This window comes from Emydura macquarii, unplaced genomic scaffold (assembly GCF_026122565.2).
Source record: "Emydura macquarii macquarii isolate MOO-44397 ecotype Brisbane River unplaced genomic scaffold, CSIRO-AGI_Emac_v2 contig_2994, whole genome shotgun sequence".
Lineage (NCBI taxonomy): Eukaryota > Metazoa > Chordata > Testudines > Chelidae > Emydura > Emydura macquarii.
Window position 1 is genome coordinate 5,109,232 of NW_027133131.1, and position 22,171 is coordinate 5,131,402.

The window sequence follows — 22,171 nt, forward strand, 5'->3', positions numbered from 1 at the left end:
GCCTGGGTCAAAAATGTGAAGTATGAAAGGATGACTGTCCTTTTTTCCTCCAGTGTGGTTTTCTTTCTCTTTGGGGCTATAACTTGCTGATGTAGTAACAGGAAAGGGTTGGTGTCTGACAGTCGGAGTTCTCTGATATCAAAGTAAAGTTTTATAGAAGTTAGTTTTCACAAAAAGCCCTCCCAAGGCTTGCTCTGTTCCATGGCTTGCTCTCCTCCCACCATAGATCTGGTCAGTGACTCATCTTCCTTTATGGGCTCAGTTTAAAAAGCTGTAGCATGTTCAGGAGCATCTGCATTTCCTTCTGAAAGGAGACTTTGTTCACAGTTCAGTTTTAGTCTGAAGTCTGCAAAATCCAGTGTAGCTTCTGATACTCTTCTCTTGCATCTGCAGTACAGTAGTGTAAGCTGGGTCAGCAGGCTCTCTTGACTTGTGGCTTTAGTACCTGGGAGGATGGGATAAAGGCTTTAATAAATACTTTTAAAACAGTACAGTCACGATTACAGAATAATTCTGTAAAGCTTAGTCACTTACTCTTTTAAGCCTCTTTTTCCCATGACAATACTGGCAGTTTACAAACTGATTCTGAGTTGATGTTCTCAAACACTTTAGACTCACAGCAAGAAAGTGCTTGTGCTTAAAGGCAGCTTTTCTATCATTCAGATAGGAATTTTTTGCCTTCTAGGTAGGTAGGTTTTTCTGAAATTTGTCAGCAAACTTGAAATGCAGAAAAGTTCAAGCTAATCTCATTGAGTCAGTGGAGTCCTGATTGACCTAGCAAGAAAATATTTTAAAAGCACTACAACTTTGTTGATAAACTGTACCATAAATGCAAATCTACCGTGTTAATCAGATCAGAATGACTTTCACCAAATGCTCTAGACTAGAGATTTGAGCTGTGCATTTGGCAAGTTCTAATCATGGCTAGAAAGGATAAATGGTACTGAATACTGTCTCTCTAAAGTTTACTTAAAATATATTATCAGCAGTTATTCACAAATCTGTGACACTTTCTCAAAGTCCTTTTTAAAGCTGCCTTTATAAAACAGGAATGGAAACTTATTCTCCTACCCCTTTAACATAATAACTCAAGTACTTGCTTGTCTGACTGAGGCCAGTCTTGCTTGTGATCATGTCAAGATGTGGGACCATGCAACAGAAGTCCAGGTGTGCTCTTTCAGAAACATAGAACAAACAATTAAAAATAAATAAATCCTTGAATCGTGAAAATTGCTTTGTTTGCTTTTTGCTAAGCTTTTTATGCCTAGATACTAAGGTACTTAGGACAGATGGCTATATAATATAACCCCTATGTAAAGTGCAAATATAACTAACTGCTACTTGTGGAGAGGTGGCTATTTCTGTCCTTGGTTAAAATGATGACTGTTTAAAAACTTTAACCTTCTGCAACTTAGCCAAAACTAAAACAATTCACCTGAAACTTCCTGTAACCTTCTGTGGAGAAGTACTGGAATCTGGGAAAGTTGGACAAAGAATGATCAGATAACAAAAAAACCTGAGTTTGCAAATCTTCTTACTTTGCTGGAAAATCCTGAGCTCAAGGAAATGATGGAGAATCAGCTCCATGACACAAATTTCCCTTTCTGGTGGTCAAGACTAGGGAGATTTAGGATTTGGGACCTGCTACAGCCTGTACCTTTGAAGAGGGAATGATACTACAAAGCCAGAGCCCAACAGAGGCTGCTGTGCTCCAGTTGAATTAATTGTGGGGGATATATTTGTCTTGGCCTATGAACTGGATCTACTCAGTTTTTGGCAAACACATACTACCAATAACCCAAGGTAGATTTCAGATGTGTTTAAAATGAGCCTTCCTGCAATTTATGGATTCACTCTTCCTGCAAAGTCTCCTGCTACAACAGAAGTTGAGCTTTGCCCATGTGGGATCCAAGGACATGATTTAATTTCTACCTTTCCTTCTTGTCCCTGAACCACCTGAAGTGGGAGGCCAGGCTTAAGTCTGTAAAGAGACGGGGGCGGGGGGAGGAATACATCAAGATTATGCAACACTAATCTACTTAAATATTAGTTTTTGAGAGAGAGGGATGTGATTTAGTCAAATAGCTTGTATACAAATGCAACGCAGCCTTGGAAATGTACTTTGTGGGGAAAATCCCCACAGCAACACCATTCACAATGAAATTGTGTGAAGGGAAATTGTGGTTCCCAAACCATCTTAATAGGCCATTTAAAGAGGGTAGTTTTGATAATGCAAATAGTTGATTGAACGTTAGTGGGAAGGGTATTAACAGCAAGTCTGGCATGTGGAAACAGTCTGTACTTGTGGGGAGGGACTAGTAAACCAGAACATGAGGAATAAAAACTGCAAGATAGAAAGGGAACAAAAGTCCAACCAGATAAACGAGGTCAAAGACTCTTGTTTTTTTTTTAAAGTAGAGCTTTAAAAAAAAAAAAATTCTGCAGCAAATAAGATGACTAAAAGGAGGTAAATTAGAATGCTAGTATTTTGTTCCAGTAATTAAGTTTGTCAGGGCATTCTGTGTCAACTGAGGCTTATTGAGGACATGTTCTGGAATATACAATGGGTTAGAATAGCTTATGTGGTTGAGGATGTTGGAGCTGCTGTGGAGAAGGCTTGGTGAGACTTCTAAAATGAAGCTTTGTAATCACTGGATTCATCCTGGACAGCCATGTGAGTGATGATCTGAGATGGCTGATGTGGATTCCTGTATCTCTTGTCTTCTGACTTTGGGAGCCTCAGTTTCTTGGTGTCTGAGTCGGGCCTGATCTTTCTTTTCCCTGTAGTACTGATTGTCCACCAACTTTACTTGAGGTTGAGGGTGCTCACAGCCCCTGAAAATAAGGCCCAAAGTGGTCTCAAGTTGAGCACCCAGAACTAGAAGCAACTGCTGAAAACCCAGGCCTCAAAATATTCATTGCAGAATGGTAAAGGGATGGGGAGAAGCTAAGAGCCATGCCCGGAAGTCCCAAATTCTGTTACCTGTGCTTTAATTGTGTGTGGTTTTGTTTTGAGTGGATTTACACTAGCAGGTGTTACCTAGCAAGCCACTGATGATCAGTGGAAAAAATGACACAACCCAATTAATGTTTCTTTGCTGTTTAAGACAAATGCATCTGTTCAGTTATAGTCAAAGAGAAGAAAGAAGGCTCATGTACTTGATATGCCTAGGGCTTTAAATCCTCCTTGGCTGATGTGATTAGTTTTAAACATGGGAGTTTTAATTCTTTGGCATTTAGCGTTTTGTATTTGAAATATCAAAGATCTGAATATACTATCTCTTGGGGCTAAGGGACAGGAAGAGGAGGAAGGGGTTCAAGGCAATCCATTTAGTTAGCTGTCAGGTTTCCTTCTTGGTCAGACCAAGATCTATTTTTATTACCATATAGTGGAGCCATGAGAATGGCTTGGTATTAAGTTGTTAACTTCCATTATGGGCCAGAGACATCCAACATCTTGCCTCTTTTTCCTCCAGATACAGACTGAGATCCAACTTTCCGCCATCACCATTTTTTCACTGTGGTCAAGAGATCACTACAAGTAGTATCTTACACTCCATATTTAGGTACCAATTCAGCAAGATACTTAAACAGCCCCATTAAATTCAATGGGGTTACTTACATGCTTAAATTAAAGTTAGGCATGTACTTAAGTAACTTGCTGAATCAGCTGTAATTCAGAAACACTGAATTTTGCTCCACTGTGCCCATGATATCAATAATATAAATAAACCTCACCCAGGGAAGTAACTCTTGGCTATAGCATGTTGAAAATGTTGACTAAAAAGCTCCCGGAAAGACTATCTGAAATATTAATACATGCATCTTGATTCTAGAGACTGCTCATCTTGCTGCCAGGATTATATACCCCTTGCCTGGAGTGTTGGTAGTTGCCAACATAAGTCTTTATCTTGACTCTGAAACATTCGTGTTGATAGCACATTGGTAAGTAGCTCTTTAAAACTGTGTATAAAAGATAGTCTTGCAGAATTAGAAATATCCAACAATTACTTTTGTTCTTACACTTGGGCCTCGTGGCTTTAAAAGCCAACTCTAAACATTCTCTTACAAAACTAGAACTGAAGTACCTCCTTTTTCTGAATGTCTGAGACTTGAATTCTGTTACCCTATAACATTCTCTCTCACTGCACTGGCTGCATAGAGGCATCATGCCCAATTTAAGTCCTTTTCACATGGCCAGAGGAGGTAAAGCAGGGGTTCTCAAACTGGGGGTTGGTACCCTTCAAGGGGTTGCGAGGTTATCGGGGGGGGAAGAGTTGTGAGCTGTCAGCCCCTGTACATGCTGTGGCTGCAGCTGTCAGCCTCGTGCATGGCTGACAGTCCTTCAGAGCTGGGTGGCCAGAGAGCAGTGGCTTCTGGCTGGGTGCTCTGAAGGCAGCGCCGCCCCCAGCAGCTGCGCAGAAGTAAGGGTGGCATGGCATGGGGCGGGGGGCTGGTCATCACAGCCTGAAATATTGTCCAAGGGGGTCCCAGCCAAAAAAAAGTTTGAGAATCCCTGAGGCTTTAGTGTAACTCATCAGGCACTGAATTTTTAGTAGCTTTTGTTCTGATGACACTGGAAGTGAAGAAGTAGTTGGCATTAGAATTCCTTTTGTTGAAAGGTACAGCTTCCCCTGAATAGTTGTCTGGAATAAAGGCCTTGTGATGACTGCAGTGCCTTAGGCCCTGTATATACACAGGCTGCAGTCTTTTTTTTGTTTGCAGATCATATAAAATCAAAACAAAATACATAGTTCCCCCTCCATCACTGCTTCTGCTTGAACTGTATGCTAGAACAGTTTGACCTGCTGGCATGACCCAAGCCAAACCCTATTGCGCCATCTAGAACGGCCTCCCAAACCATATTAGAAAACAGTCTAGCTAGGATCACTGTTGCACTGTGAAACTTTTTTTAACTTGGGTTTGAAACGTTACCCCAGTGTAACCCTATTCTATATGGGTGAAAAAGTTGTTATGGTCTGCATTCCTGTTTTTGCTCCATATGTTATGTCCAAAGATGAGGCTTTTAAAACTGATCCCTTCTGTGTCAGAGATGTCTAGCAAATGACTGGACAGTTGATGAGCAAGCTAAGAATTCTGAACTTGTAACATGGGATCAGATAGTACATTTTATTTTAAAAGGGCATTGCTGAGTCCTTTCCTATGGAGAGGAGAAAACTTTGCTTCACTGAGACATTAGTGTTGCATAGTCAAGATGCTTAAGCAAACACTTAACTCTAAGCTAATTATGGGGCTCAATTGCCTTTCTTCCCTTCCGCCCCAACTTTCAACCTTCCATGGCCCATGTGAACACAATGTGTGACTGACACACAAGTATTCATGTGGGAAGCTGTAAATGCTGTAGAATTCCTTCTCCTGATGTAAATAACGCTTTTCCTAGAAACTCCACTTGATTCTGTATTTCTAATGTAAATAACTTTCAACAATAAAAGTGAGGAAGACACCAAATTTATGTATAATGCAGGCAATTTTAGGGTTAAAATGGGTAATACATTTTGAAATGAGGGATGCTTGAGTAGTATGATGTTTACTTGTTAAGTGAATTTGCTTTCCGTTAATTTTCTTTGTGTATTCCTGTGAGGATTAGCAGAAATCTTCATCTGTCCTTCAGGGTTCAGGAACATGCCTTAGTCTCCTTGCAGATTTCTAAACATCTAATTAGTTTGGGCATATCCAATTTTCAGACCTGGTCTGCCTACACTTACATTTTAGGTTGATGTAGCTATTTCACTCAGTGTGAAGAATCCATGCTCCTGGGTGACATAGCTTTACTAACCTAACACTCAAACCTCTCCTCCCCCTTCCCCCCCCTCCAGTGTAGATGCAGCTAGGTTGAAGGATGAATGATTCCATTGACCTAACTACTGTTGCTCAGGGAGGTCCTACACTGATGGGAAAATGCAGCGTACACCTACAGAAGGCATCTGCACTATGGAATTAGGCTGACATAGCTACAGTGCTGTAGTTACACTGGTTTAGTCCTTGTCTTGTAGACATGGCCTCAGTCTCATGTCTGTAAAAGAGTTGTAGAGTCCATGAATATGCTGACATGGTGGTTGTTTATAAATATTTATAGCACCATAAATGTAAGCACTTTGCAGAACATAGATAAGACACATTCGCTTGCAGTCTAACTATATATATGCTTAATTCTATAGTTTGTTTGCTTTCCAATCTCAGAACTGGGGTCATTCATCCAGTTTCTCTGCCCATCCAGTAGTAGTGTGGCTCTGTGGGTAGGGCACCCAACTGGGACTTGAAGACCTGGATTCTATTTCCAGCTCTGCCACTGGCCTTCTGGGTGACACAGGACAAGTCACTCAACCTGTTTTTGATTCAGATCTTTCATGTATAAAATGGAAATAATGACTAATTACTTTTGTAAAGCACTTTGAGAGCCCTTATACAGCACTTTACATCCATAGGTAAATATTAGTGTTAATACTACTGGCTAGAAGGCTTGGTTTTTTTAAAACAGGGAAGACACTGACTTTAATAATGAATAATAAAGTACTTCATCATACTATAGTTTAAATCTTGGCTTACATGGAGTATGGAGATCATGCTGACTAGTTCCTATTTGTATTTTGCCTGTTTGGGCATTTTTTCCAACATAATATCAGTCTTGAGCAGATAGCGTGTCGCTTTCCATGCAATCCTGTGATTTCAGGTGTGGAGCTCTTATCTGTATTTATGCTAAAAATAGTGTGCTTGTAGTTTCAAACTGTAGTTATCTCAGGCTTGTGTGCTCAAAGGTGGCTTTTAAATTTATTTCTTGTCTGATTATTTCTGGCCATGTCTCCTTCATGTTCAGTTTTGGCAGAATCTTTTAATATCCTAGTGGGTAAGTGCAATGGATTCTGAGTTCATAGAACTCAGTTTCTGTTCCTGTCTGTGGCACTGACCTGCTTGGTGACCTTGATTAAGTCACTTTGCTTGTTTCTCCTCCAGCTTGTTGTCTGCCTTGTCTATTTGGATTGCATGCTTTTTCAAGGTATTGCAGTAATTTCTTATTGCTCAGTGCCTAGCACAGTGGGGCCCCGATCTTGATCCTCTAGGTGCTACTGTAATACTGCTAATAATAATTCACAGTGACTGGGAGATGTGTCACGAATGACTTATTTTGCCGATATAATAGTTAGTAAACATACAAAGACAAGGTTACTGCATTGCAAAAAATATTTTTTTTTGATGTAACTAGTTTAGCTTGTAATTCAACAGCCTCACAAAATATTTTGAAACAAATGAAACCTTAGTAATGGAAAACCTTGCAACTGCTCTTGATTAGGAAAGCTTTGAGGTTGGGAAGAGACTATAAAACACTGGATCACTAACTTTAAACGTGTGAAGATCGTAGTCAAGTTAATGGAACTACATGCTTAATGTAGGTGTGTCTTTTGCAGGGGTCAGAGATGGAATAAGCAGGGTCGAGCCCAGATTAGCAAGGTTCTCCTCGATTTGGTGAATGGGAAGAGGATCTTTGTCTCTAATTCTGATTAAAGTTTTCTCTGCCGTTATGTAAGGCACACATTGTCTCCCCTCTATCCCAGGTCCAAACCTTGTTGATCAGGCTGCTTTCTGAGCATGGTGTTCTGTTTCAGTGTAAACTGAATTGTAAACCGTTCAGATTCTGGAGGTTTGTCTTTTCAACTTTTTCGCTAGGAATTAGGCTGTCATTTAAAAACTTCTCCCTGGGGAGGGGAAAAAGAATTACCTATAATTCTTTTTTGCGAAGGTCATAATAAATCCACTCTCTCTCCCCCCTTGTTCCCCCGTGAGTCGTCAGCAGCGTTGCTAGAAAAGGAACCGGCAATTGAGGGCTGGGGCGTTCTGACTCTGCCTTCGGGTCACATGACTGCAGCTCTGCTGAGAGTTTCTATATTCTCCGTTTACTAGTCAGCTCCAACTCCACACCAGTCTGTCACTGGAGACACGGACCTGCGAGTCGGGACCTCTTCAAGCTGCGTACGGCCAGAGATCAAGTACTGTAGGTAAATAAACTTTTTTGTATCTAGCTTATTGATTTATTCAGTCCTTAGATTTCTCCTTCCCCCTCTAGTCTTGGTGCTCCAATTTTGCTAAATTCAGGTGACATTCAGTGAATAAGTGTGATCTTTCTCAATAGCGTTCTTAATGCAGGCAAGAGACAATAGTCTTTCTAAAACTCTTAAATACAGTAAGATTTGTTTTTAAAGTTTCCCTAATGACAGTAAGTATTAATTACAAGCTTTAACAATTATTTACTTCTCTTTATCCTGTATTTCCCTGCATTTTTACATTACTGAATGTTCTACATATTTTCTCACATAATAGAAAACAATTGCTGAAATTGCTATAATAACTCAAGGACAAATCAAGACGGGGGGGGGGAGAAGTGCAGGAGGAGAAACAACTTTGACATAATTTCCCTCTCAAATCAGGAACAATTTCTGATTTTTTTTTTCAAGGGATAATACCAATAATGTGATTTGTTCTACTGTGGCATGTAATATCAAGAAACTGTAATTACTTGGCACTGATGCAGATATTAAATGGGTATTATGGTTTCCCTTGCATTCTTAGGCTCCATGGATTCTTTAATCTCTGCTTTTGGGGGAGTGTAAATCTTATGACACAAGTGATACTTAAACTCATTTCAAGAAAACTAGAGTTGTGTAAACCATGATACATGTTTCTCTTGTTCTTTAATACACCATTCCTAGTTTGCATGTACAGCTTCTTTCCATTCCAATCTGTTTTTGCAGGCTTTATTTTGTATTAAATAGTGTAACTTTTTACAATAATAGGTGGCTAATTGTCAGACTGAAGTATGATTTTTGTTTTTAAAAAACGCCTTGGTTGGACTGTTTCTGTTCAGTACAGGTAGAAACTGAAGAGAAATAAACAAGAGTCCCATTCAATTACATCACACTGCATGAAGGCAGACCACTAAATATTGACAAACTTTAGTGCTTGTATAAAAATGCTAGAAGAAAAAATACTAAGATGGGTGAACTTCAGTGAATGGTATTAAATGAGGATATTGATACAAAAAGGGCACCATAGAAACTTGGTGGAACAATTCTAATCAGTGGGGCACTGTAATACCAGGGGACCAAATATAGAGGAATGACAGAGTAGGTTGCGCTGATGGAGTGGTACTACACGTGAAAAAGCATAGTCAAATGTAGTAAAAATGTTAAGTGAATCAAACTGTGCCGTAGAATCTCCATGGTTAGAAATTCCCTGTTTGAATAATAAGAATATAGGAGTAGGAACATGCTACTGACCAGGATGATGAGGGTGATTATGAAATGCCCAGGGAGATTACTGAGGCTACAAAAACAGAAAAACCAATAATAATGGGGGATTTCAACTATCCCCATACTGATTCCATACATGTCGCCTCAGAACAGGATGCAGAGAGCATTTCTAGGCACCATAAATGACTGCTTCTTGGAGCAGCTAGTCCTGGAACCCACAGGAGGAGGGGCAATTTTTGATGCATTCCTCAGTGGAGTGCAAGGTGTGATCCAAGAGGTGAATATAGCTGCATTGCTCAGTAATAGTGACCACAAGATAATTAAATTTAACATCCTTGTAGTGGGGAAAATACCAAATAAAGTCTACTGTGGTGAGTTTAACGTCATAAAGAAGAACTATAAATAAAATAAAGAGGAAGCAAGTAAATGGAAATTAAAAGGAACAGTCACAAGGGTGAAATGCCTGCAAACTGCATGGAAACTATTTTTAAAAAACACACCAATAAAGGCTCAGACTAACTATACTCTAAATTAAAAATACCATAAAAGGATCAAAAAAAGCCACCATGGCCATACAGCAGAGTAAAAGAGGCAGCTAGATGCAAAAAGGCATCCTTTTTAAAAACTAGAAGTCAAATTCCCCTGAGGAAAATAGAAAAGAACATTAAACTCTGGCAAGTCAAGTATAATAAGGCAGGCTAAAAAAGAACTTAAGAGCAACTAGCAAGAAACACCAAACCTAACAGTAAAAAAATGTAAGTTCATCCAAAGCAGGAAGCCTGCCAGACAATCAGGGTGATAAGGCGCACTCAAGAAAGATAAGGCTATTGCAAACAATTCATTTAGCTTCTCTTCATTGGTCTTCACTGCAGAGGGTGTGAGGAAGATTCCTACACTTGCGCCATTCTTTTTTGATAACAGATCTGAGGAACTGTCCCAGATTGAGGTGTCATCGAGAAGGTTTTGGAACAAATTAAACAATAAGGACCAGCTGGTATTCATTCAAGAGCTCTGAAGGAACTCAAATATAAAACTGCAGAACTACTAACTGTGGTATGTAACCTATTGCTTAAAAAGCCTTTGTACTAGATGACGACTGGTAGGTAGCTAATGTAATGCCAATATTTTTAAAGAAAAGCTCCACAGGTGATCCTGGCAATTAGACTGGTAAGTCTAACTTCAGTACCAGGCACATTGGTTTAAACTATAGTAAAGAACAAAATTATCAGACTGAATTATAGAAACTGAATTATATCAGTTGATATAGTATACTTGGACTTTCAGAAAGCCTTTGACAAGGTCCCATGTTAAAAGATCTTAAGAAAACTAAGCAGTCATGGGATAAAAGGGAAGGGCCTCAAGGATTAAAAGATAGAAAACAAAGGGAAGGAATAAACAGTTTTCACAACAAAAAGAGGTAAATAGTGGGGGTCCCCCAAGGATCTGTACTGGGATCTGTGCTCTTAAACATATTCATAAATGATCTGGAGAAGGGGGTAAATAGTGAGGTGGTGAAGTTTGCAGATACAAAATTACTCAGGATAGTAAAGTCCACAGCTCACTGTGAAGAATTACAAATGGATCTCACTGTTTTGGATGACAAAACAGCAGATGAAATTCAGTGTTAAGTGCAAAGTCATGCACATTGGAAAAAATAATTGCTGCTGTACATGCAAAATGATGGGGTCTAAATTAGCTATTACCACACAAGAAAGTAATCTTGGGTTCAGCAACATCTGTTCAATGTGCAACAGCAATCAAAAAAGCTAACAATGTTAGTAACCACTAGGAAAGGGGTAAATAACATGGAAAATGCCCTTATATAAATCTATGGTACTACTTGAATACTATGTACAGTTCTGGTTGCCCCATCTCAAAGATAAATTGGAATTAGGAAAGCTACAAAGAAGGGCAACAAAAATAATTTGAGTATGGCACAGCTCTCGTATGAGGGGGGATTAAAATGATGGACTGTTCATCTTGGAAAAGAGATAACTAAGGGGGGAATATCATGGAGATGTAGAAAATCCTGGATGGTATGGAGAAAGTGAATAAGGAAGTGTTATTTACCTCTTCACAATCCATGAACCAGAGATCATCCAGTGAAATTAATAGGCAGCAGGTTTAAAACAAACAAAAGGAAGTACTTTTTCCACGCAGTGCACAATCAGCCTCGGGGACTTGTTGCCAGAGAATGCTGTGAGGTTCGAAAGTATAACCTGGATTAAAAAATAAATTCATGGAGAAAAGGTCCATGAATGTCTATTAGCCATGATGGCAAGGGATGCAATCCTATGCTATGGATGTTCCTAAACCTCTTGACTGCCAGAAGCTGGGGCTGGATGATGGATCACTCAATAAATGCCTAGTTCTCTTCATTACCTCTGAAGTATCTGACACCGGCCACTGTTGGAAGACCGGATACTGGACTAGATGTGCCATTGTTCTGACCCGATATGGCCATTCTGATGTTCTTGCATTATAAAACAAAAGTTCAAAATTTTTTATATTTTAATATAAAATTTAAGATTGAGCCCATAAAAGTGAATAGAAATGCTTGTGGAGCATTCTTATATCTGTGATATCAAGAGTAGACTTGACAGATTTTTTGAAAAATGTGTACAAATGTATGTTCCACTGTCATACTGTAAAGAAACTGAAAATCTTCCATTTTATAGACTACTTAATCTCTGGATTTAAATGTTAGATCCTGTGTCTAAAATAACCATTTGTAACCTTGATCTTGCTGTAAGGGTTTGGTTTAGAGAGGTGGGTGGATGTGTGTGTCAGGTGTAAATCTGACTACCGTTAATCCTTGGTACTGATATAAAAATCAGACTTGTTTTGAGTATGAGGGGAATGAATCTGTGAGCACTCAAAATACAGTACATTCATAATAAGTCCAAACAGTGTTCTGGCTTTTTGGATAGTCTGGTTAATTTGAGGACTTGACTCAAAACAGAATAATTCTGTTCCCCTTGCCAGTCCCAGGGGAGTTCAGCGTTGAGCTACTTAACAAAACAAAAAAAAAAAATTAATCTGTCCCTAGAGAGAGTTGAGAAATACTGAAATTTCAGTTCCGCTCTGATGATAAGACTACTGGAGGGCTCATAGTTTTGCTGGTAATTGATCCTCACCTGAACATAGACATACCACTGGGTGAACCTCTAGTGCAGGGATTCTAAAACTGGGGGTGTGACCCCTCAGGCTCATGAGGTTATTATGAGGGGATTGCGAGCTGTCAGCCCCAGCACATGCCAGTAAAAGGTGGCATGGCATATGGGGGGGGGAGAGACGGGTCATCGCTTTTGAGGGGGTTTGTCACAGCCTGAAATATTTTCAAAGGGGTCCTAGCAAAAAATGTTTGAGAACCCCTGCTCTAGTGACTGTGTGGTTACCTAGCTTCTGTACTGAGGTTGCACAAAGTAGTAGAGAAGGCTTCTGTTCAAGGTTAGACCATGTAAGTTGAATTATAAGTTACATATTGCTTCAGAATCTCCAGCATCAGTGAAAAACCTGCTGAACATTGAACTTGATTGGATTCATAGTGAATAAACAGTGACAAAACACATAGTTCAATTAATGAGACTTCATTCAGCTATAAAAGTGTTGCCAAAGAACAAGACAGACCCCTGTCAGGTAGCTGTCAGCGGCAGATATGATTCGCTGAGGATGGAGTTGTGCTGTGTTTTCTGTTTGATCTCCAGTGTCCATTTGTTATAACTCAATTTCTGACCCAACAGTAGATTGCTACATATTGCAACACCCCATTACCAGTCTATAATATGAAGTCTATATGGAAATTCACTAGTATAGTCAATCTTCAAATCACCCAAATCTGAGGCGCATGAATATCACAGATCAGAGTATTACATTTTATTTCCCAGACTTACTTGCAATAGAATTGCACATACATCAAGTCCTTGTGCTAGATCTCAATTCCAGGCTGGCCCAGGTTTATCTGCGTATTTTTCCTTTAGTCATTATGCAAGATCCGGGGGCTACCTGCTGTATTATAACTTACTGTTTTAATACACCAATAAGGCTTTTGTTTCTTTTTTTCCTGGCTTTCACTGTCCTGGAAGAAGATATGTTGCAAGTCTGTATTTTTAAAAATATGAAAGTCTTTCTGTAAAAATTTTTATCCAGTGAATGGTCCACTGTAGTCCTTGGGTTCCCACACAGGCACTACTGCACAAGTAAAATCTGGATTACCTTGTAAATACTTATGACTGATATCTCAATTTCCTGCAATGTAATAAATGTGCTTGCTTCTAAAGAGCTGTGTGATAACTGTTGGCAGTTACATTCTCCATGGTCTTAAAGTAAGCAATGCACAGACGCAGGCTTGGTTAGGCAGTCTGGCTTTCTGGAAATAACTGTGTAGGCAGAGAGCTGTGCAGCCTGGAAAAACCCTGGCCATGAGGGGGACAAGAAAGTTAGCCGCTGAACAGTCCTTGAGGGACCACAGAGGAAATTCAGGTGCAGTTGTCCTGACCTATGTGGTATAGGGTAGCAGTGTGTGTGTGGGATGTATGACTGTGAATTACCATAAGTGCCAACAGCAGTGAAAGCAAATACCATAGGAGAAAGCACAGAGGAAAAAAAACTTGTAGCCCTTTTTGGGAATGGAACACCAGAAAGAGAGATGGGGAAAATTAATCATGAATAGCTAAATCAAAAAATCAGCTACTTGACCTATGCAGAGGAAGGCAGCTCAACACAGGACTGTACAAAGACTCAGCTAGTTGATTTGCTGTCGTCTTATGACCCGAAGAGGAATTACTGTCCAGGTTCACAGGGAACATCCAGCCCAGTGGCAGAGTCCAGCAAAGAGGATAGCGAAGATGGTTGAGGGGGAAATCTTGGAGCTGATTCCTTGAAGAGAGGCCAGAGAGAAGCTGATAGACACCAACTGTGTCCCATTGGGATCAAAGTCACTGTTTCAACATGGATTGTGAATGGATCAAGAGCAACCGAAGCAATAAGTGGCGGGGGATAGTGTGTGTCTGGAAATTTAGGTGCTTGCACACAGGGAGCAAGAGAATGGGCTGGAAGAGGCACATCAGTACAAGAGAGAAGAAAAGGAAAACCAACACCAGCACTAGGAGAGAGACAAGGACAAGAAGATCAGTGTCAGCTCAAGGTGGAGGAACTGTCAGGAGAACCATAGTCTGGTCCCAGTGGGTGGCAAAGATTCCAAATTACTTCTTGCTTTAGGCAGGGGTTCCCCTCTCCCCACCCCTCTGGATCCAGCCAGTGTGACGCCCACCTCAATTTTTGCTATTTTCCCCCAAGTTTTGTGGAATATGAGATGTGGGGGGAAAAAAGGTACATTGCCTAAGAGGCCAAGAAATAAAGTTGTTTAAAGAAAAAGGACTTATGAATGGGGCAAGCTAGTTAGCTAGAAGGCCGGATTTAGTTATTGGCAAAATAGCTAAGGAAGCAAGAAACTGGGGGACAACTTGTTTTCACCTGAGATTTGAAAGGAGATGGGGGAGTTGATTATCAACTTGTGTTACTCCAGAAAGTAAAGTAGATGTGAACTATAGTTTTGTAACTGAGAAAGCTGATGGCCTATTCTCCATCTCCTTTCAAATCTCCGGTGAAAACAAACTGTCTCCCTTCCCCAACATACTTTTGCAACTGCATTATTTAACTTTAAAGTATTTTAGGATAGTTAATATGAAAGATGCTGTTAAAAATAACTTGCATGATAGTGCTTCACCTTCCCATGCTAGTTCTTCTTGTTTGGGGTTTTAAAAAGGGCGGGTTATGCTGTCTTGAAGAACAAAACTTTCTTTTTGTGCTGCTTTTGCCATATCCTGCAATTAGCTGGATGTAAATGTGTTGCTACTTTCCAAGGTGCGGTGGTATAAACAGAATGGTAGTGCAATTATGTGGATGGTAATATCAGTATGGAAATCATGTTGACCAAGCTAAAGGCAGAGATTCCAGTGGAAAAAACAGCTTGGAAAAATAATTGTTCTAGATAAGAAATGGAAATAAAAACAAAATATAGAATCAATGCTGGTTGCCACTTTTGTCCAACTGCATGTCATTAAATTTCCCTCCCCTGCTGCCTTATCTGTGTTTGGTCTTTAAAGACATGTCACTGCTTATTTGTGGATGGTTTTGAGTTAGACTATTCTATTGGCAAATATTATGCAGTACAGATGGTGTTTCATGGAGACTGGTGCATAGATTCAAGGTCGAAGAACATGTCTCATTCTTGACCAGCTCTGGGAGTCCTGAAGAATTTCTATCCTAGAGTTCAAGGGGGGAGGGGGCGGGGTAGTGCATAGCTATTTAGCATCTTAGCAATTGTTCTTTGAGTTCATCTGAGTCCACAGGGGTTGCGTCTAGGGGCATAGTGGGACCAAAATGTTACTCCCACATGTTTCCAGATTTTGGTGTGGGAATGCCTCTGGTGAGATGACGAAGAGTTTCTCATGTTGCTCCAACACTACTACATTGGGATTCTGAAGGGCCTTTGGTTTGTCTGCTCCCTGCTTTCTCTAGTATCTATATTTGGCACATGGAGAAGACCCAGCACTGATTTCCCAAACTCTATGGTGATAGAGTGGATTCCCAGCTCTGACAATCAGTTTAAGGCGGAGAGGGAATGAGGAGCTTAATGAGGAGAGGGTGCAGGGGCAAGACGGGAGATGAAGTTTCAGACTACTGCTACTAAATGTGTAACTTTTTTCCCCTTCTACTTCATCTGATGGCCCCATATTACTCTTCATGCAGTATGTGTTCATATCTGACATCTTGGTCTGACTAGTGATTTCTTGACCAGGGTCATCAGATACAAGGCTGATTCTCTGGACTCCAGGAATCTAATCCTTTGACTGGTGAATACAGTACCCTCTCTTACAGACTTTGGCCCAATCACGTACCCAGAAATCTTTGACGCGCTGAAAGATGCATGAACTAGTATGTGTGACTCAGATGCCTGTGGGTGGAAGCCTGTGAAGAATGCCTTGCTAGAAGAAGGTTACTGTTTCTTTTACAAAGGGCAGCCTACTAGACTAGTCCAACCAGTTCCTGAGGTATTGTTCGGTCCAAATGACTGTTAAATACCATCCTGGCTCTAACTTTCTCTATTGGGGCTTGATAGGATATCTGAGCGGTCTCCAATTGTACCTCACCTCTGCCAATGTCCTTCAGGCCAGGAAGTAGCACTGAGACAGTGCTGGTGGTCCAGTCACCCCGAACAGGCATCTGATCCAAACTGCACTGGCACAATGTGGAGCTCTGGATACTGTCCATTCTGACCAACGATTGACTCACTTAAATGACTTGGCAAATGAAATATAACTAACTAGCATCACTTGTGCCTTTGAACTGATGATCTATTCCTCCCTGAGAGCTCCTACCTGTGGAGTCTGCAAGGCTGTCCTCTCTTCCCTTTATTCAGTGTGTATTAGGGCTCTAGAGGAGATCACTAGAGACTGAACTTTAATGCCAGTAACGTGCACATGATTTCAGTTCTGGCTCCTTCACGTCGTAAGAACATAACAATGGCCATGCTGGGTCAGACCAATGGTCCATCTGCCCCAGTATCCTGTCTTCCGACAGTGGCTAATGCCAGGTGCTTCAGAGGGAATGAACATAGGATGGATCACTTGATTACCTGTTATCAGCCATTCCCAGCCTCTGGCAAACAGCAATCCCTGCCTATCCTGGCTAATAGCCATTGATGAACCTATCTTCATGAACATATTGTTCTCTTTTGAACCCTGTTAGTCGTGGTCTTCACAACATTCTCTAGCAAGGAGTTCCACAGGTTGACTGTGCATTGTGTGAGGAAATAATTCCTTTTGTTCGTTTTAGACCTGCTGTCTTAATTTCATTTGGTGACCCCTAGTTTTTGTTATGAGGAGTAAATAACACATCCTTTTTTACTTTCTCCACAGTCATGATTTTATAGACCTCTATCATGTCCCCCCTTTGTCATCTTTTTCCAAGATGAAGAGTCCCAGTCTTATAAAACTCTCCTCATATAGAGGCTTTTTCATACCCCTAATCATTTTAGTTGCCCTTTTCTGTATCTTTTTCCAATTCCAATATATCTTTGAGATGGGGCAACCAGATCTGCACACAGTATACAAGATGTGGGCATACCATAGATGCCTTTTTGCCTCCAACTGTTGTGTTTAGCAATGGTAGCACTTTTTTGGTCCTCTTACTATGTTTTAATTTGGGATATACATTTTAAATTGAGCCTTTATTATGGTGTCTTTTAAAAGGTTCCATATAGCTTGCAGGGATTTCACTTTTGTCACTGTGTACCTTTTTTTAATTTTTGTAACTTCATTTTTGTGTCGTTCCCCTTTCTGAAATTAACTGCTACTGTGGTGAGCTGCTTTGGCGTCTCTTCATTTAGGACTAAATCAAGAATTGCCTCCCCTCTGTGGGTTCCAGGACTAGCTGCTCCAAGAAGCAGTCATTTGAAGTGTCAAACTTTCTCTGCATCCCTTCCTGAGATGACATGCACCCAGTCAACATGGGCTACTTGACATCCCTCATTATTGTTTTAATTTTTATAGCCTCTCTAATCTCCCTGAGCATTTTAGAGTCACTATCACCATCCTGGTCAGTGGTAAATCCCTACTGCTATATTCTTATTATTCAAGCATGGAATTCCTATCCAGAGAGGTTCTGGCATAGTTTGGTTCATTTAAGACTCTTATTTCATTTGACTCTGCTTTCTTTTTCATAGTGCCAATCCTCCACCAGTACGACCTATTCTGTCCTTCCGATAACTTTGTACCCTGATATTACTGTGTCCCATTGATTATCCTCATTCCATCAAGTTTCTGTGATGCCTATTATATGAATATCCTCATTTAATATGAGATCCTCAAGTTCCACTATCTCAGTATTTAGACTTCTAGCATTTGATTATAAGCACTTTTTTAAAATTGTCACTTTTTAGCTGTGTACCCTTATGTAATGTAATTGAATGGAACTTTTTTCATTTGACTTTCTCATCAGATCCTACCCCTATTTTATCATCTTCCATCCTGTCCTCCTTAGTAGGATATAGAGATTTTCCATTAATAGAGCCTCCACAAGGAATATCTCTGTCTGAACCACGTGCTCTGCCGTACCTGTTGGCTTTCCCCCAGCCCTTAGTTTAAAAACTGCTCTATGACCTTTTTTTAATTTTACATTCCAGCAATTCGGTTCATTTTGGTTTAGATGGAGTCCATCTTTCCAAAAAGGTTTCCCAGTTCCTAATAAATCTAAACCCCTCCTCCCTCCCCATCATCTCATCCATGCATTGAGAGCTTGCAGTTCTGCGTGTCCAACTGGCCCTGTGGGTGGAATTGGAAGCATTTCAGAGAATGCTACTATGGAGGTCCTGGACTTCAATCTCTTGTCTAGAAGCCTAAATTTAGCCTCCAGGACCTCTCTATCCTTCTGTCATTGGTACCTACATGTACCACAACCACTGGCTCCCTCCCAGCACTACACATAAGTCTGTCTAGATGTCTTGAGAGATCCGCAACCTTCACTCCTGGCAGGCAAGTCATCCTGCAGTTCTCCTGGTCATCACAAACCCAGCAATCTATGTTTCTAATGATCAAGTCCCCCATTACTATTATCTATCTTTACCTAAGAAGTGGAGTTCCCTTCTCTGGAGAGGTATCCTCAGTGCAAAAGGATACCATGACATCATCTGGAAGGAGGGTCCCAACTGTGGGATCTTATCAAACTGGAGCAGAAGGAAGTTCTCCTTCTCTGAGACTTTCCTCCTCCTCAACAGTAAAGAGGCTGTCCTACTGGAAGTGGGACTGTTCTACTGTGTCCTGTAAAGTCTCATCTATGAACTTCTGTCTCCCTTAGTTCCTCCAGTTCAGCCACCCTGGCCTCCAAAGCCCATATGTGGTCTCTGGGGGCCAGGAGCCCCTTGCACCGAATGCACACATTCACCACCCACCTATAGGGCAGGCAATCATACATGTTGCGTTCAGGGCACTAAACTGGATAGCCACCACTCTGTTGCTGGACTTCTGTCTGCATTTTCTTTTTACTCCTGCAGCTCTTTTTATTGTTTTATCGGCGGGATTTGTCTTTAGTTTACAGAATGTTAATGAAGTGTCTATCTACTCTCCCACTCAACTCCCTTGCAAAACGCCCGTTTACTAGCTCCTCTGGTTTCTTAGGAGTGGGTTTTTTAAACCCTGGTTCTTCCTGAGTAGCCCCGCCCCTTGGTTAAGGGTTGATGGGTGCTACAGGATTGGGGATTAAAGCCTCTGGCCGCTAGGATCAGCGCACGGTCCCCCAAACACACTGACCACACAATATACCTCAGTGAAGCAGCAAGCACACCATGAACACACACTACAGACAACAAACTCACCCAAAGGGTCACATACTCGCTCCTCCTTCACCTGGAGAACTTGCTCGCAAAACTCCCCTGTTAGCTGCCCCTGTTCACTATCAATACAGATAGCACTATCACTTAGCTATCCTAGTGAGTAAGACCAATTTGTTAGCCTCTGAATAAAGAGCAATTGGCAAAACTGAATTGGTTATGGGAAGAGAGAAACAAGTTGACACTACCTGAAGTGATGGATGATTTGCTTGATGGAGGCTGATGTCTTCCAATTGTCAAGGTGGCGCAGGCTCAATCTTGGGTCCTTATGGATGCTTTGCTTCTCCTGGAAACTCAAATGTTATGTCCAGGAATTTTTTCCTTCTCTCTGTCTGGCCCAGAATCTGTACCCATTCCTGTTGGAGACTGACTTGTCCTTAGTGAGCCAGATATTTGTCTTCCCTCCCCTAACTGACAACTCAAGAATCTGCAGCTGTTTCAACAGGCAGCAGCCTCATAGAATATTAGGGTGGGAAGGGACCTTAGAAGGTCATCTAATCCAACCCACTGCTCAAAGCAGGACCAACCCCAACTATATCTACTGTCTTTGTCTAGTAACACAAGCCAATGAGAACACATCACTCCAGTGTTTTGTGCTTGGTACTGCTTCACAATCCAGTACCAGGTTCACTTTATGGCATATTGTGGTTCTTGGTTAAATACAGGACTGCTATTCTCTGAGACCCGAAATGACAGCTACCATCAAAGGGGACCCTGGATCTGGCATGAAGTAGGCAAGAATTGCATGAACTCTAGCAATCAGATCCATATCCAGAGCCATAAGCTTTCTCTTTTCTGAATAATATTCAATGGAGGAATTCTTTCAGTTGGCCCCTTCTGTGTGTCCCTCCAGCTGCTCAATGGTGCACCTGCCATGGCAAACACTTTGACTGCATTCTCAACTTTGTCCTAAGTATTTTCCTCTTCTTTTCTGGCTAACTTTAGGAGCAAGGGGTTGTTGAACTTTGACGAACCTCTACGTTTATTATGAATTTCATTATAACCCAGTATTTTTCTAAAGCATTTGCTTTTGTATCTTTTGTACTGGTCTCTGACTAACAAGTGTCTGGTATACATTCCAAATGTTGATTAAATGGCCCTAACAGCTGCTGCGCTGCTGGAAGCGGGGAACAAACCTGCTAGGTCCTATGGAGGGAAAAAGGAGATAGGACCTAGTCCATGTGTGCTGGGACTTCTAATACTCAGAGCAAAGTTTAAATAGTTGTTGACTATCTTGGCATTATGCTCCTTGAAGAGCTCCTTTTCCCCTCTTTGTGTTGTGAATGACATGGCAGTTTTAGATAATAGATTGAACTTCATTTTCTCACTTGCTGATTTAAGCCAACTAGTAACTTAACTAAAAACATAACCGAACTGAAAGTCTAGAATCTTCTCCAGTCACCTTCCTGAGTTAGTAACTAATGCCTATCAATGTATATGTATTTGCAGAGACATCTAGACTTGTGTACTAAAAATAGTTTAGTATTTATGGTCTGTATGTATCTTAGACACTGGGGGAGACTGAAAAGGGGTGGGCGTGTGTGGTTTTTCAAATAAGGTGACCAGACAGCAAGTGTGAAAACTCAGGATGGAGGTGTGGGCAATAGGCACCTATATAAGAAAAAGCCCTGGATATTGGGACTGTCCCTGTAAAATCAGGACATCTGGTCACCCTAGTTTAAGAATAACATGTAAAAATAAGATTGGTAAAGTATGTCAATGGCTAAACAGTTACTCTGCTCAGCACCACTACTGAATTCCTCTTTGTTTTTAAAGCATTTTTCTATTTTTATCAATTTTACATTTTTACAGTTGCAGACAATTATGGGGGAGGTCAGAAATATTTAATGACAGGTTCAAAAAGTTAAAGCTTTGCAACTATTGAAACACAAATTAACATATGTCAAAACATGCAAAGTAAATATTCTTCAGCCAAACTCTTAAGTCTCAAGCCACAGTTTTCTTTTCTTATCTGTACATTTCAATTATCGGTGGAAATAGTCAGTTTGTGTGTACGGTGTAATTGACGTTTACTGACATTTACTGATAATCTAATCCTTCCAAGCCTAAATATATGGTTGCTATTGAACTTTGCTCCCACTAGTTATGTATATGCTCACTGTGTGTGTTCTGTAAATAGCTACTTTAGTATTTTATTACAATCAGTTGGGTGACTGCTCCTACCCAGAACTTCGTGGGTTTATGGAAATTTAGGAGGGGGGAACAAAATTAGCTCTATACCTATCAAGATTAATGTGACTGGTTTTAAATAGCTAACCCTTTTTCTAGAGTGGTTGTCTAGCTTAGACACATTGTATGACTGTACTGTTCTTCTACTAGCCTGGCTCTTTTTTTTACGTATGATTTATCTGATCCCAGATATTTCCTATCTGCCAATTAGCAGGTAGAGACAATCCACTGTTCAGCTTTCTCCAGTGTGTGTGTTTCCTAGAAGAGCTGCAAGTCTAGACTAGCTACTTGATCTTTGCCTTTCTTCCAAAGAATTTGATGGTGGGGG

The 22,171-nt window shown here is 40.7% G+C and overlaps 1 protein-coding gene across 4 annotated transcripts in view; it reads left to right on the plus strand.

Moving 5' to 3' along the window:
• The window catches only part of VDR (vitamin D receptor), a 99,156-nt gene that overhangs the window by 1,777 nt on the left and 75,208 nt on the right, over positions 1-22,171 (plus strand). Inside the window, exons 2-3 of one of the 4 annotated variants that reach the window (XM_067529777.1) lie at positions 3,837-3,945; positions 7,801-8,012. The gene's annotated coding sequence lies outside the window, so the exon portion shown is untranslated. Of the gene's footprint in view, positions 1-3,836; positions 3,946-7,800; positions 8,013-9,540; positions 10,317-22,171 lie in introns of those variants that run through there. The other 3 variants (XM_067529778.1, XM_067529779.1, XM_067529780.1) reach the window with 3 other exon arrangements.